This window comes from Vicia villosa, unplaced genomic scaffold, assembly GCF_029867415.1.
Source record: "Vicia villosa cultivar HV-30 ecotype Madison, WI unplaced genomic scaffold, Vvil1.0 ctg.003619F_1_1, whole genome shotgun sequence".
NCBI lineage: Eukaryota > Viridiplantae > Streptophyta > Magnoliopsida > Fabales > Fabaceae > Vicia > Vicia villosa.
In genome coordinates this window covers 157,941-171,285 of record NW_026706256.1, presented here as the reverse complement: position 1 = coordinate 171,285, position 13,345 = coordinate 157,941, and the positions used below count along the sequence as shown (strand labels likewise).

Sequence of the window (13,345 nt, the reverse complement as noted above, 5' to 3'; positions counted from 1 at the left end):
TACCATAACAACACAATCTGACTCAAATCCAGTGTCTTTAAATTCTTCCCATTTAGGGCTTTCCCACATGTTGGGTCTAACTCTTTCAGTAAATTGGCATTTTCTAAATGCGCTATTAGGCCATTCTCTATTAGAATGTCTGATATTAGTCTTGAAAGAGGGATCCAATTTTTCTTGCCTTTAACCTTTCAATTTCTTTCTTCTTATCTAGTTTCCTTGACATGAGTTCATAGATGTTTGAAAAGGATATATGGTAAATCGATCTTGATATTTTTACCGAGGCAGTATAGTAGGAATTATTGTTCAGTATTGATATAATCTGAAGAAGTTGTTGCTTTTCGGTGGAAGATACAACCCATGAAGATTTTTGCCCAAACCTGGTAATACTCCTTCAGATGTTTGAATTTTGAAGAAGCTTCCCCGTTTTTGAAGATTTCAGCATAAACAGTGACATATCTGGTTTTCCATCGGCAATACCTACAAATCCTTCACCTTCAAAACCTATTAACTGTCTGATTAGGTTTTTGGTGATAATAATCTGTTTACCCATGACGAATGTTAGAATTGCTTTTGGCAAAGTGACCGCGTGAATATAAAATTCTTTAACCAGGTGATGGAAGACTGGTCCAATCAACCTGTTAAAGAAATTTCCCCAGCCTTGAAATTCAACTGTAGGGAGCAAATCATGCCTATTTTCTTTGATGTTTTCCAGATCAACCATTTATTCACAGATCACTTCCAACTCATTCATGGGAAGAAGCATAGTCCTTTGTGGTTCAATGTAACCCTTAGTTTGAGGATTGCTCGATGTAGCAGCAAGATTTTGTTGAGAGGATGCGGACGCCATAGATGAATGATTGAGGTTTCTTGTGAGGAGAGAAAATGAGGCAAAGGGTATATAGGTTTTGAAAAAATCGAGAGAGAAAAAAATGAAATGAACGGTTTCTAACACTATTTATAGCGAGAACACATGCAGTTAACACATCAATAATAAAATATTTTAAATAGAAATAAAATTTCATCAAATATTAAAATCATAATTATACCAAACATTTAATGAATCCGACAATTAAGGGAAGAAACGTGAATTTTTGAAGTGATTGGAACAGTTACCTAGGGATTTCGTCACCATATCTTGCACGCGTGACCTTCCAGAATTTGAACACGCATTCAAATCCTATAGTTAGTGTGTTACAGCATTTTTATTTAGTGAGCTTCTGAGCTGTATACGAAATGAACTTCGGAAACATGTAGATCAAAAGTTTCTGACTTCTAATGAAGTTAAATTCGTTAGGTCTCGAAACTAGATCTCATACATCATTTCTTGTAAACTGGTTTAGTTTTTATACCAATAATCCAATCAGAAGTTGTTTTGTTTGAGTGATCCTCAGAGTTACTAAGGTTATCCATATATATTGTAGTTTGATGATCTTCTGAATTATCTTTTGCTTCTGGATCTTCAATGTTTATATCTTTTGACCATTCGGAGTATCCAAGCAGAAGATACTTTTATGCCTTAGAATCAAACTTGTTCCAAAGATGATATCATAGCCGTTGTCGTTTAATTGACTTGTAGACAACAAGTTATGTGCTAATACTTCTAATAAAACATTAGTTATGGAGGAAGAGTTACCATTACCAATAGTTACCTCCAAATCTAACATCTCTACCAGATTTAAACTCCAAACTTTGGAACATAGACTTTATTCCCGTCATGTGATGCGAGCATCCAGAGTCCATGTACCACGACTGGTGTTTTGACTTTACTGCTAAGGACATCTGCAACATAGATTATTTTCTCCTTAGGCACCCATATCTTTGTGGGTCCTTTGGTGTTAGTGTACCTAAAATTCTGTTTGAACTTTGGTTTAGCATGAACATTTTCAGAGTAAGATGTATATTTGATATCATGTGTGTGACCAAAGCTACATTGTTTGTGAAGTGGTTTGTATGTGATATTCATTTGATCAACAGGTTTAGGTTGGTATTTTTATTTCCCTTCGGGAGTTTCATAACCAATTCCTCTTCTGTTGTTTCCACTTACACCATAGATCATTGAAGCCATTTTACTTCTATCTATACTCTTAGCGAGAAATTTTTGAAAGCTAGAGTCATATTCTTTAAGAATATTTGTTGAACTAGAAACAATATCCGAATTAGAAACTCTTTGAGCTTCGTGAAATTCCTCTTTGATTTTGACATAGTTTTCTTTCAAGTCAGAGTTTTCTGCTTTAAGTTCCTCAATTTTAGATACAAGGTTCTTCTCAAGTTTCTTGTATTTGATTTTGAGTTGGCTGTAATTTTCAAGAAGTTCTGAAAAACTTTTTACAAGTTCAAATCTAGTAAGTTCAGAGAATACCTCTTCAGATTCTGAATCAGTGTCAGAGTCATCTGTTGTGGTGGCCATGAAATTTAAGTTGATATGTTCATCTTCTAAGCTGAATTCATCTTCAGAAAATTTCGAGTCATCCCAGATAGCCATTGAATTTTTCTTCTTTTTAAATTTTTTCTTAGGTCTTTCTTTTAGCAGCTTAGGACAATCATTTCTGTAGTGTCCTGGTTTATTACATTCATAGAAGACGACAGAGGACTCTCTTTGTCTTCTGATCTCTTGTGGTTATGAACTTCTTTTTTTTTGTGCTTCCATGTCCGATTGATTCTTCTTGCGAGAAGAGATAACTCATCTTTTTCTTCTGAAGAAGAGTCTTTAGATCTTTCTTCTTTAACCTGAAAATCGTTAGTTTGATAGTTTTTAGTAGATTTAAGAACATCAGATTTACCTTTCTTTTGAGGTTCATTTCCATCTAGTTCGATCTCATGACTTCTTAAAGCACTTATGAGTTATTCAAGGGATACATCATCAAGATTCTTTGTGACTTTGAATGCTGTAACCATTGGTCCCCATCTTCTTGGTAGACTTCTGATTATTTTATTTACATGATCTGCTTTTGTGTATCCTTTGTTCATAACTTTCAAGCCAGCAGTCAGCGTTTGAAGTCTTAAGACCATTGTTCCAATGGACTCATTTTCTTCCATTTTGAAGGCTTCATATTTTTGAATGAGAGCTAGAGCTTTTGTCTCTTTTACTTGAGCATTGCCTTCATGAGTCATTTTGAGAGACTCAAACATGTCTTGTGTAGTATCTCTATTTATGATTTTTTTTTCATACTCTTGTTTTGAGATAGCATTAAGCAGAATATTTCTAGCTTTGTGATAATTTTAGAAATCTGCCTTTTGTTGTTTGGTCATGATCTTTCTATCAATCTTATTTCCTTCTTCATCTACTAGATGTGTGTAGCCATCTAAAACCACATCCCATAAATTAGCATTCTGACTAAGAAAGAAACTTTCTAGTCTATCTTTCCAGTATTCAAAATCTTCTCCATTAAAGACCGGAGGTTTTGTATAGTTGTTGTTGCTTTGATCAGTTTCCATAGTGTTTTCCTTCTGGATTTTTTTCTGGCACGGTTAAGTGTTTGCACCCAAAACCAGGAGCTCTGATGCCAATTTAAGGTTATGAAAACACTTAGAAAGGGGGGTTTGAATAAGTGGTTTATTTTTCGTTCACAACAACACACAAAACACGGGTATTTTTATCCTGGTTCGTTTATAACACAAACTACTCCAGTCCACTTGCCAAGGTGATTTCGCCTCTCTCAATCGAGGACTTAATCCACTATAATCAAAACTAATTAAAAATGCACAACCAACTGTCGTGACTAACAATACAATGCACAAACCAACTGCTTGTGACAAACAACCTTGCACAAACCAACTGCTTGTGACTAACTTCCTTGCACAAACCAACTGCTTATGACAAACTACCTTGCACAAACCAACTACTTGTGACTAACTTCCTTGCACAAACCAACTACTTGTGACTAACTTCCTTGCACAAACCAACTGCTTGTGACTAACTACCTATAAGACTAAACCAATCCTAGCCCTCTTGAGAAATCTGACCCAAACGGTCTCTCAAGTAACTATTACAAGTTAACAATAGTGTTTTCAATTTGCTTATGAAAAGCTTTAATCACAATCGTGATATTTCACTAAGTTTTTTAGAATAATAAATATGAACTCGGAATAGTAAAGATAATGTTCCTCGGCGTAAGAGTTCTTCGTTTGTGTATGAGAAAGTGTTCTTTCCTCTTTGTATGTAAGCTTTATATGTTCTTTGTTTTTCTTTTCTATTTGTGCTCACCCCTTACTTTTTATAGATCCCTATATATATATATATATATATAGCTACACGAATCTGTCCGTTATCTTGATCTTTGGAGAGAGCATTAAATGCTTGTGTGTTTGCTTTTTGTTTTTCTTTCTCCAACTAGCTGCATGTCTGTTGCTTCTTTAATCAACCTTGGGAGTTGCTCCAGTTGAGTGCTTCAGCTGTTTTGCTAATGATTATGTTTTTAACTGCATCTTATCTTGATTCAGATTTCATAACTTGAATATAACTTCTAATTGAGTATGTCTGCAGTGGTTGGTGCGTTTCAGAAGTTACTTCATTAGAACTACATCGGCTTTTCCTTTTCTGTATTTGTTCAGCTTTGCATAAGATTCATGTTCTGATGGAACTTGCATTAGAACATATTCTGAAATGAGAAACATATAATTAGAGTATCATATTTACTTATACAAAATTTATTTAATTGTTATCATCAAAACACTAAGATAAGATTAGAACCAAACTATGTTCTAACAAAGGTCACCATGTCTGTCTCGAAGCTGTGAAGCAATAGACGTTGTATCTACCTCGAAGCCCGTAGGCAAGAGGTGTATTGTTATTGGAGGAAGCTTTGAAGTAACTATAAGTTATTGTTCTTAGTCAAGAGTCTTGGCTAGGTATTGTCATGGAAGTGTGTATTCCAGTTGTTGTTTAAATAGTTGTTGCAGGGTTTCAACAGTTAGGTATCACTAGGGAGTGAGCGGAGGTTCTCTTGTCTTAGATGAAGTTCTAAGATAAAGGTTGCATTGGATAGTGACTAGGTAAACCGGAGGTTGTTTACATAAATAGTACTACTGATAGTAAAACCTTCTTCTTGGCTTGGTAGCCCCCAAAGTAGGTGTGTTTGTCACCGAACTGGGTTAACAATCACTTGTGTTCTTTACTTTTCAATACTGTGTGAAACTAATTTTACCTTGCCTGTGTATTTCATGACAGACCGGATGTCTATATTCAATAGGACATTTGGGTCTGCTGCACCATAATTTCAATGATAATGTATGATGGGTGGAAACATGTTTAGGATGAAATCCCTAAATTTCCATGGTTTTAAAATTGTTAGGTTTTGGTGTTAATCCTTAATATGCGATGATTAATTGTGTTTGGATTGACGAAATTGGTGAAAATCATGTATTAACTAAATGAATGGATGATTTCATGATGTAGGTATGATGTTAGGATCTCTAAATAAGTGTTATAGGTTGTTATAAATATTATATAATTATAGTATTTTGAATTCTGAGACCTCGACTTTTTACGAAATTGAAATCGGAGGTTTGGAAGGCCTCAAACGATGAAAAACGCAAAATTATGTTTTAAGGCCTTCGCGTTCGCGGTGGATGGTATTTGCGTTTTCAGGCCAAAATTGTTTTGGACATAACTTTTGACCCGTAAGTCCAACTGATACCCCGTTCAAAGCGTTAGAAAGTTAGCGCGATAATATTTTCAATAAAATAGTTTAGTTGGCAGTAGTTGATTTAATTAATGTGTGGTTGTGTAAAATGCTATGTATGTTTGTGGAAGTACATTGCTTGTGAGGTGATAATGTGATTTTTGGCATGGTTACACTATGAAAGTGAATTGTACGTCGGTAATTCATGAATATATGTATGTGTGTGCAATTGTGTGGTTATTCAAGTGTGATGAATTATTTTAGATATGCATGGATATTAAGATCAGGGAATGGTCTTAATTACATATGGTTGTTGTAATTGCACATGCATCATTTGGTCAAGAGGCGATGTTTGTTAGTTTCGTTGGAACTAGTGACTTTCCAAAATCTTGAGTGGGGTTTGAAAGCTTAAGGAACATGTTTTTTGTTGTGTTCTTGGTCTAGGGGACAGACCCGGTTTAAATGTAAAAACCAAAAAAAAGTAACAGGTGATTGGTACCACATGCATAAGTATTGCATTGTCTTGCCTTTAGTCACATTGTGTTTATGGGAAAATGTAGAATTGTGTGAATTGGGTGGAAAGAATCCATTTTGTGAAAATGTGAATTGTGATTATATTCTCAAAAATAGTATTATGATGGAGTGATGCTATGTATGAGAAAAATATGAAGTGTGGTGAATTCATAATTGTGTATGTATGTTATTCATTATATATTATTATATGATTTCTATAATAATGTAAATTTTCACCCTTCAGTTGGAATGATGTTTAATAAAAACATCGCTCAGGTGCCGAAGATTAGAGTTGCATATAGTTTGCTTGGAGCTGGAGAAACTACCTTTATTTATTTTAGCATTTTGGGGTTTTGAGTCATGCTCTGATTATGTAACACTAAAGAACGTCTGATTCATGTTTTGAGAGATACTTTGAATTCTCTTCTATTTGGTTATTTTAAATGAGATTATGTGATATTTGGTTTTTATGGCTAATTTTTTTAGATGAAGTGCATTTTATTATGAGACAAAAATTGGTTTTGTCCGAATAAAGGAGATTCCGCTACGAAAGTGCATATGTTGAGGTTTATGGAAAAGGTGAATCATATCTAAGTGTTTTGAGGATGACATGTGCTTATGGTTTTTAAATTATGTGTCACACCGTTGAATTGATATGCATGATATATTAATCTGATTTATGTTATATTTTCTGCGGGTTTTAGAAAGGTGTTACACTCTACCCTCTGGTTCACGGTCTAACTAGTCTGACTGACTAGAATGCTCCTGGTCTTAAAAATGTTAATTCTCTGTGTTATGATTGACATTATGTTTGGTAAAACTAACTTATGGGAACATGTTGAACAAGATATTCTATTCACTTCAACTAAAGAAGACATGTCGATAAAGATGTCACATGCAGGATCCATTCAACATTGCGTTTGTTAAAGCTACAGCTGGATCTGTTGAAGTTTGTTTATTGTATAAGTGTCGAATATTTTGGAGTATTGTGCAATCCTATGTGGCGCTTGATTTTAGAGATAAGAGAATGTATCTGTTTTCAAGATATTTGATTGATTTCTAAATATGGAGAATATTTAGTAAACTAATGATTGAATCCCTATCTTCATGGAAAAGATTGAGGAGTATTTTCTGGAGTTCCATGATGTGATTTGAAGCCCAAGTTCAGACTAGAAAACTGTTATAAATAGCAAGCATCAAACCTAGTATTCTTGGGAACATACATCGTAGTTTGTGTTAGGGTTTGTGCATTCTTGTCTATTGTGAGCCTCTCTAATATCATCTTGATAGAAGAATTTGGTGTTTTCATTATGTTGTAAGTTATGTGTTCATTCATAAGCTTTTAAGAATTGAGTGACTGTATTTTGGAAGTGTTTCTTCTAATATTTGTAATTGATCATCACGATTGTGATTGAGGGGGGTTGAGGAAGGCCTCATACCTAGGTTAGTCTTAGGTAGAAGTATAGAACGGGTAGTGATTAAGTGAGAAGGTTGTAAACTAGAGGTTGTTTATGTGTGAACCGAAAGTTGTTTACATAGTACTTCAAATTGATACTATCATAGTGGACTTATCCTTGACTTGGTAGCCCCTAGAGTAGGTACTATTGATACCGAACTGGGTGAACAATTACTTGCGTTCTTTAAAGTTTATGCACTGTAATTTTATATACCTTGTTATTGTGTGTTGTTTAGAGATTATTATCTCGATATCTCTTAGGACATTTGAAATCTAAACACCAGAATTTTAAAAACACTGACTAGTAAACCGGTCAGGTCACACTGGTTTTCACCGAGTCAATTGCAACTATGGTCACACTAGTTTTCACCAGGGCAATTACAACTATGTTCTGATTACTTTATCGGACCGCTCTACCCTCTGGTTCATAGTTTAACTGGTTTGACCGACATGAACGGTCCGAGTTTTAAAACACTGACGACAATACAACAATTTCTATCTCCACTTATCTAGAAGCGACAAGTTAGCTAAATCGTACCTTTGACCCCAAACAACAACCCTCATGCAATATTATCTTTGATAATGGCGTCTCGCTAAAGAAAATGCCTTTTCGAGATAGTGTTCACTAATACTCTTTAGGTAGTTTCGTGATATAGATTTTTATCGATCGGGAGTTTATGGTACTTAAACGAGAGGAATTTTTGTTTACAGTGATAACACATTCTACCATAAAAAAATTATAATCAACATTAACCCATACCAAATTACTTTTAACAAAATTCATCATAAGTTTCGAGGAAACCTATAAACTCAAAGAATATATTTAATAATCAAAAGATTAGAAATAATTTTCTCACCTAAAATCAATTAGTCATACATATTGAAGATGAGAAACCACAAGATCTAAGATGCCCACCTTAAAACCAAAAAAGAGACCATGATCAATATATCTTAAAATTAAAACTGCTCAAGTCCTTAACAACCAAAAGGAAGAACAACATAGTTATAAAATCTCCCTACTTGAACTCCCTTTGAATATTAATTTCATGTGTGGAGCAACCATTGGCCAAGATGACTAACTTCTCAGCAAACACACAAGCCCGCATCCAGAAACAAAATAAGATTTATGTAAAAAAGTAAGAGGATAATAACTAGATAAGGAGGCAATTGCAAAGAACTGATTAAACATCAACCCAACATCCTTCCTAAGGAGTTGCAAGAAACTTTAAAGCAACGTAAAATTAAACCCATTTTTCCATAACCAATCTCCGAAATTGATAACACGATTTTATATCGTATATTTAGCTTGAAATCCATAGATATTTATAGCATTTTCCGTTTATTATGTTAATTTATTATGATATTACGCGAGTATTTGTTTCGTTTCAGGTTTTACACTCTAATTACGACTATTTGCGAAAAGGAAAGAAAATGGAGCTTAAATGACCAATATTTATGCCTAAAAGATGAAAAAGGAGTGCTGAAGTGAAAGAGGGGTGCAATTAGGACCCAAAGGCCCAAAGGAGACGAACCAGCCCAATGAAAGATCAAATGTGCGTGGCCCAACCACACATTTGATCTACACGACACGACACGACTCATAGATCGATTCATAGTCCCTGTGGATTCGATATCTTTTAAAACTACACGACACGACTGTGCACTTGCAGTTATCAGATTTATAGACACGTAAAGTCGCGATCAAGTTTTTGGCGCCGTTGTCGGGGACTATTTAAGTCGATATCGTAACTCACTGTTACACCGTAGAGACTAGGACAATTCTTCCCTTTCTTTCTGAACGATTGTATGCCAAATACTCGTTCACAAGGAGGAGATTTAATACAACGAATTAACGAGATCGAACGTTTCATTAACGTCAAACGTCGAGCTCGCAATCTTCCCGAAGTAGCAGAAATTCCGATTAATCAGGAATTGATTTTTACTGATCAAATTAATCAAATCACCCCGAAGTTAGAGATGACTGCTATTCGTTCTCTTAGAGACTATGCCGCTCCTTCGCGCGCTGAACCGCATTCAAGTATCGCACCACCTGCGATTGAGGCAAACAATTTCGAACTCAAACCTTCGTTGGTCCAAGCTGTTCAACAGAATCAATTCTCTGGAAGCCCTGTAGACGACCCCAATCTCCATTTATCCGTGTTCGTGCAATGCGCCGACACTATCAAAGCCAACAACGTTAGTTCCGAAGCTATTCGATTACGCCTTTTCCCTTTCTCCTTGAGAGATAGAGCGAGAGCGTGGCTTCAATCCCTGCCTTCCAATTCCATAACTACGTGGGACGAATTGAAGAGAGTATTCTTAGCGAGATACTTTCCGCCTAGCAAAACTGCTATGCTTAGAGGTCAAATCAACGGATTTACCCAGAAAGATAACGAATCACTCTTCGAAGCTTGGGAACGTTACAAGGACATGCTTAGAATATGCCCTCATCATGGACTCGAACCATGGCTGATCATCCATACTTTCTATGGTGGTCTCTTATATAACACTAAAATGACTATAGATGCCGCTGCTGGCGGAGCATTAATGGACAAACCCCATGATGAAGCATACAAACTCATAGAGAACATGGCACAAAACCATTAACAATGGGGTGGAGAACGAGCCGCTCTAGAGAAAGCCCAAACCAAAGGAGGAATGTACGAAATAAGTGGTATAGACCGCGTTAACGCTAAAGTAGACGCTTTAACTCAAAAGATCGAGAACTTAACCATCACTCCTTCAGCCACCGCTGCTGCTGTAACACCTAATTGCGAGATTTGTGGATTGACTGGACATGTAGTTGCTGAATGTCAACTCTTGACTGGAGTCCCATCTGATCAAGTAAACTATGCTCAAGGAAACCCTTATTCTAACACGTACAACCCTGGATGGAAAAACCACCCGAACCTTTCTTATAAGAACAACAATGCGTTGTACGCGCCTGGACAAGCACCTGCTGTACCACCTGGCTACCAAAAAGCGCCTGTAGCTGCTCAAAACACCCCTAGGAAGTCAAATCTAGAAATCATGATGGAGAACTTTATAGCTTCCCAACAACAAACCAATAAAGACTTCCTGAATCAAAACATCCACAATAGCGAGCAACTAAAACAACTATCGAACAAAGTAGATGCTTTAGCTACACATAACAAAATGTTAGAAACTCAAATCTCACAAGTAGCTCAACAACAAGCACCTACTGCTGCCCCTGCTGGCACATTTCCTGCTCAACCTCAACCCAATCCTAAAGGACATGCGAACGCAATAACACTACGAAGTGGAACGAATTACGATGGACCCATAGATCCTAGAACCCAAAACGTACCCATGTCACAACAAGAGCCAAAGGAAACCCAAAAGAAAACAACTGACGAACAAACTGCTAAGACTGATGAGAGCAATAACGAAGTGGAACCTGAAAAAGAGAAACCTTACGTTCCACCACCACCTTATAAGCCACCAATTCCTTACCCTCAGAGATTAGCTAAATCAAAAACCGAAGCGCAATTTAAAAGATTTGTAGAACTTCTGAAGCAATTAAACATAACCATACCATTCACAGAAGCCATAACTGAGATGCCTTCGTACGCTAGGTTCTTAAAAGAAATCCTATCAAACAAAAAGAAACTCGAGGATAACGAAACTATAACGCTTACCGCTGAATGTAGCGCTATCATCCAAAATAACATGCCTCCAAAACTGAAAGACCCTGGTAGTTTCTCTATACCCTGCGTAATAGGAAAAACCATCATAGAGAAAGCCCTGTGCGATTTAGGAGCTAGTGTTAGTTTGATGCCTCTTTCGACCTGTAAGAAACTCAATCTGGGTGAGCTTAATGCAACGAGAATGTCTCTTCAACTAGCTGACCGTTCACTTAAATACCCTGTAGGAATGTTAGAAAATATCCCTGTTCGTGTAGGTCAATTCTACATCCCAACTGACTTTATCATTATGGATATCCAAGAAGATTCTAACATCCCGATCATATTAGGAAGACCATTTTTAGCAACCGCTGGTGCAATTATAGATGTAAAGCGAGGAAAGCTTACTTTCGAAGTAGGAGAAGAGAAAATAGAATTTATCCTTTCCCAATTCCTAAAAGCACCTTCTATAATTGACACATGCTGTTCTGCTGACATAATCGACGAGTGTGTCAAGGAAATAAAATCCGAACCAAATAAGGAAACCGAAATCCTAAGAATTCCTATGCCGCCAATTCTTGAAGATGACAACTGGCGTGAGGAATATCAAGATAACCACCTGAGTGAATGCTTAGCCTTAACTCCCGATCCTATACCTGGACCTAAGAAACCTGCTATAGAGCTGAAAACACTTCCTACCGATCTTAGATACGAATTTCTAGACGAAGAACTAAACCGACCAGTTATAGTGAACGCCAACTTAGGACGAACCGAGACTGAAAAATTACTTAATGTCCTAAGAAAATACCCTACCGCTTTAGGATATAACATATCAGATCTGAAAGGTATAAGCCCTTCTCTGTGTATGCACCGCATTATGCTCGAAGACGATAGTAAAACCTCTAGGGAACATCAAAGGCGAATAAATCCTATTATGAGCGATGTGGTTAAAAAGGAAATCCAAAAACTGCTAGAAGCTGGAATAATATATCCTATATCCGATAGTAAATGGGTTAGTCCTGTTCACGTCGTACCAAAGAAAGGAGGAGTCACTGTAATCACTAATGCGAAAGGAGAATCTGTAGCACAGCGTACCCAAACTGGATGGAGAATGTGCATTGACTATAGGAAGCTAAACAAAGCTACCCGAAAAGACCATTTCCCTTTTCCTTTCATAGATCAAATGCTCGAACGCCTAGCTAAACACTCGCATTTTTGTTATCTGGATGGATACTCCGGATTTTTCCAAATTCCTATTCACCCTGACGACCAAGAGAAGACCACGTTTACCTGTCCTTATGGTACATTCGCTTATAGACGAATGCCTTTTGGACTCTGCAATGCACCCGCGACCTTCCAAAGATGCATGATGGCAATATTTGCCGACTTCCTAGATGGAATAATGGAGGTCTTTATGGACGACTTCTCTGTCTGTGGAGGAAGTTTTGAAACATGTTTAGAAAACCTTGAAATGGTACTCAAACGATGCGTAAGCGTAAACCTAGTCCTTAATTGGGAAAAATGCCATTTCATGGTTCGACAAGGAATTGTGCTTGGACACATCGTATCCGATAGAGGAATCGAAGTTGATAAAGCAAAAATCGAAATTATCGAAAACCTTCAACCTCCCAAAACCGTTAGAGAAATAAGAAGTTTTCTGGGACATGCTGGTTTTTACCGACGTTTCATTAAGGATTTCTCTAAAATAACCAAACCGTTAACCGAATTACTAATGAAAGACGCCGAATTTATTTTCACCGATAAATGCACTGAAGCATTTCGAACGCTTAAACAAGCATTAATCTCTGCGCCAATTATGCAACCTCCCGACTGGAATGAGCCTTTCGAAATAATGTGTGACGCGAGTGATTATGCTGTAGGAGCCGTTCTAGGGCAAAGAAAGGATAAGAAACTACATGTCATATACTATGCGAGTAGAACCCTAGACGAAGCTCAGATGAATTATGCCACGACAGAAAAAGAATTATTAGCTGTCGTATTTGCATTAGACAAATTCCGTTCTTACCTGGTAGGAGCCAAAATAATCATATACACTGACCACGCCGCCATTAGGTACCTCCTAACCAAAAAGGACGCTAAACCAAGACTTT

The 13,345-nt window shown here is 36.7% G+C and overlaps 1 non-coding gene across 1 annotated transcript; it reads right to left on the bottom strand.

The window, feature by feature from the left end:
• Positions 1 to 9,942: 9,942 nt before the first annotated feature.
• Positions 9,943 to 10,049, bottom strand: LOC131641296 (small nucleolar RNA R71). Its single transcript, XR_009295488.1, has one exon. It is a non-coding gene; the product is annotated as a small nucleolar RNA R71 (small nucleolar RNA).
• Between the last annotated feature and the right edge of the window lie 3,296 nt (positions 10,050 to 13,345).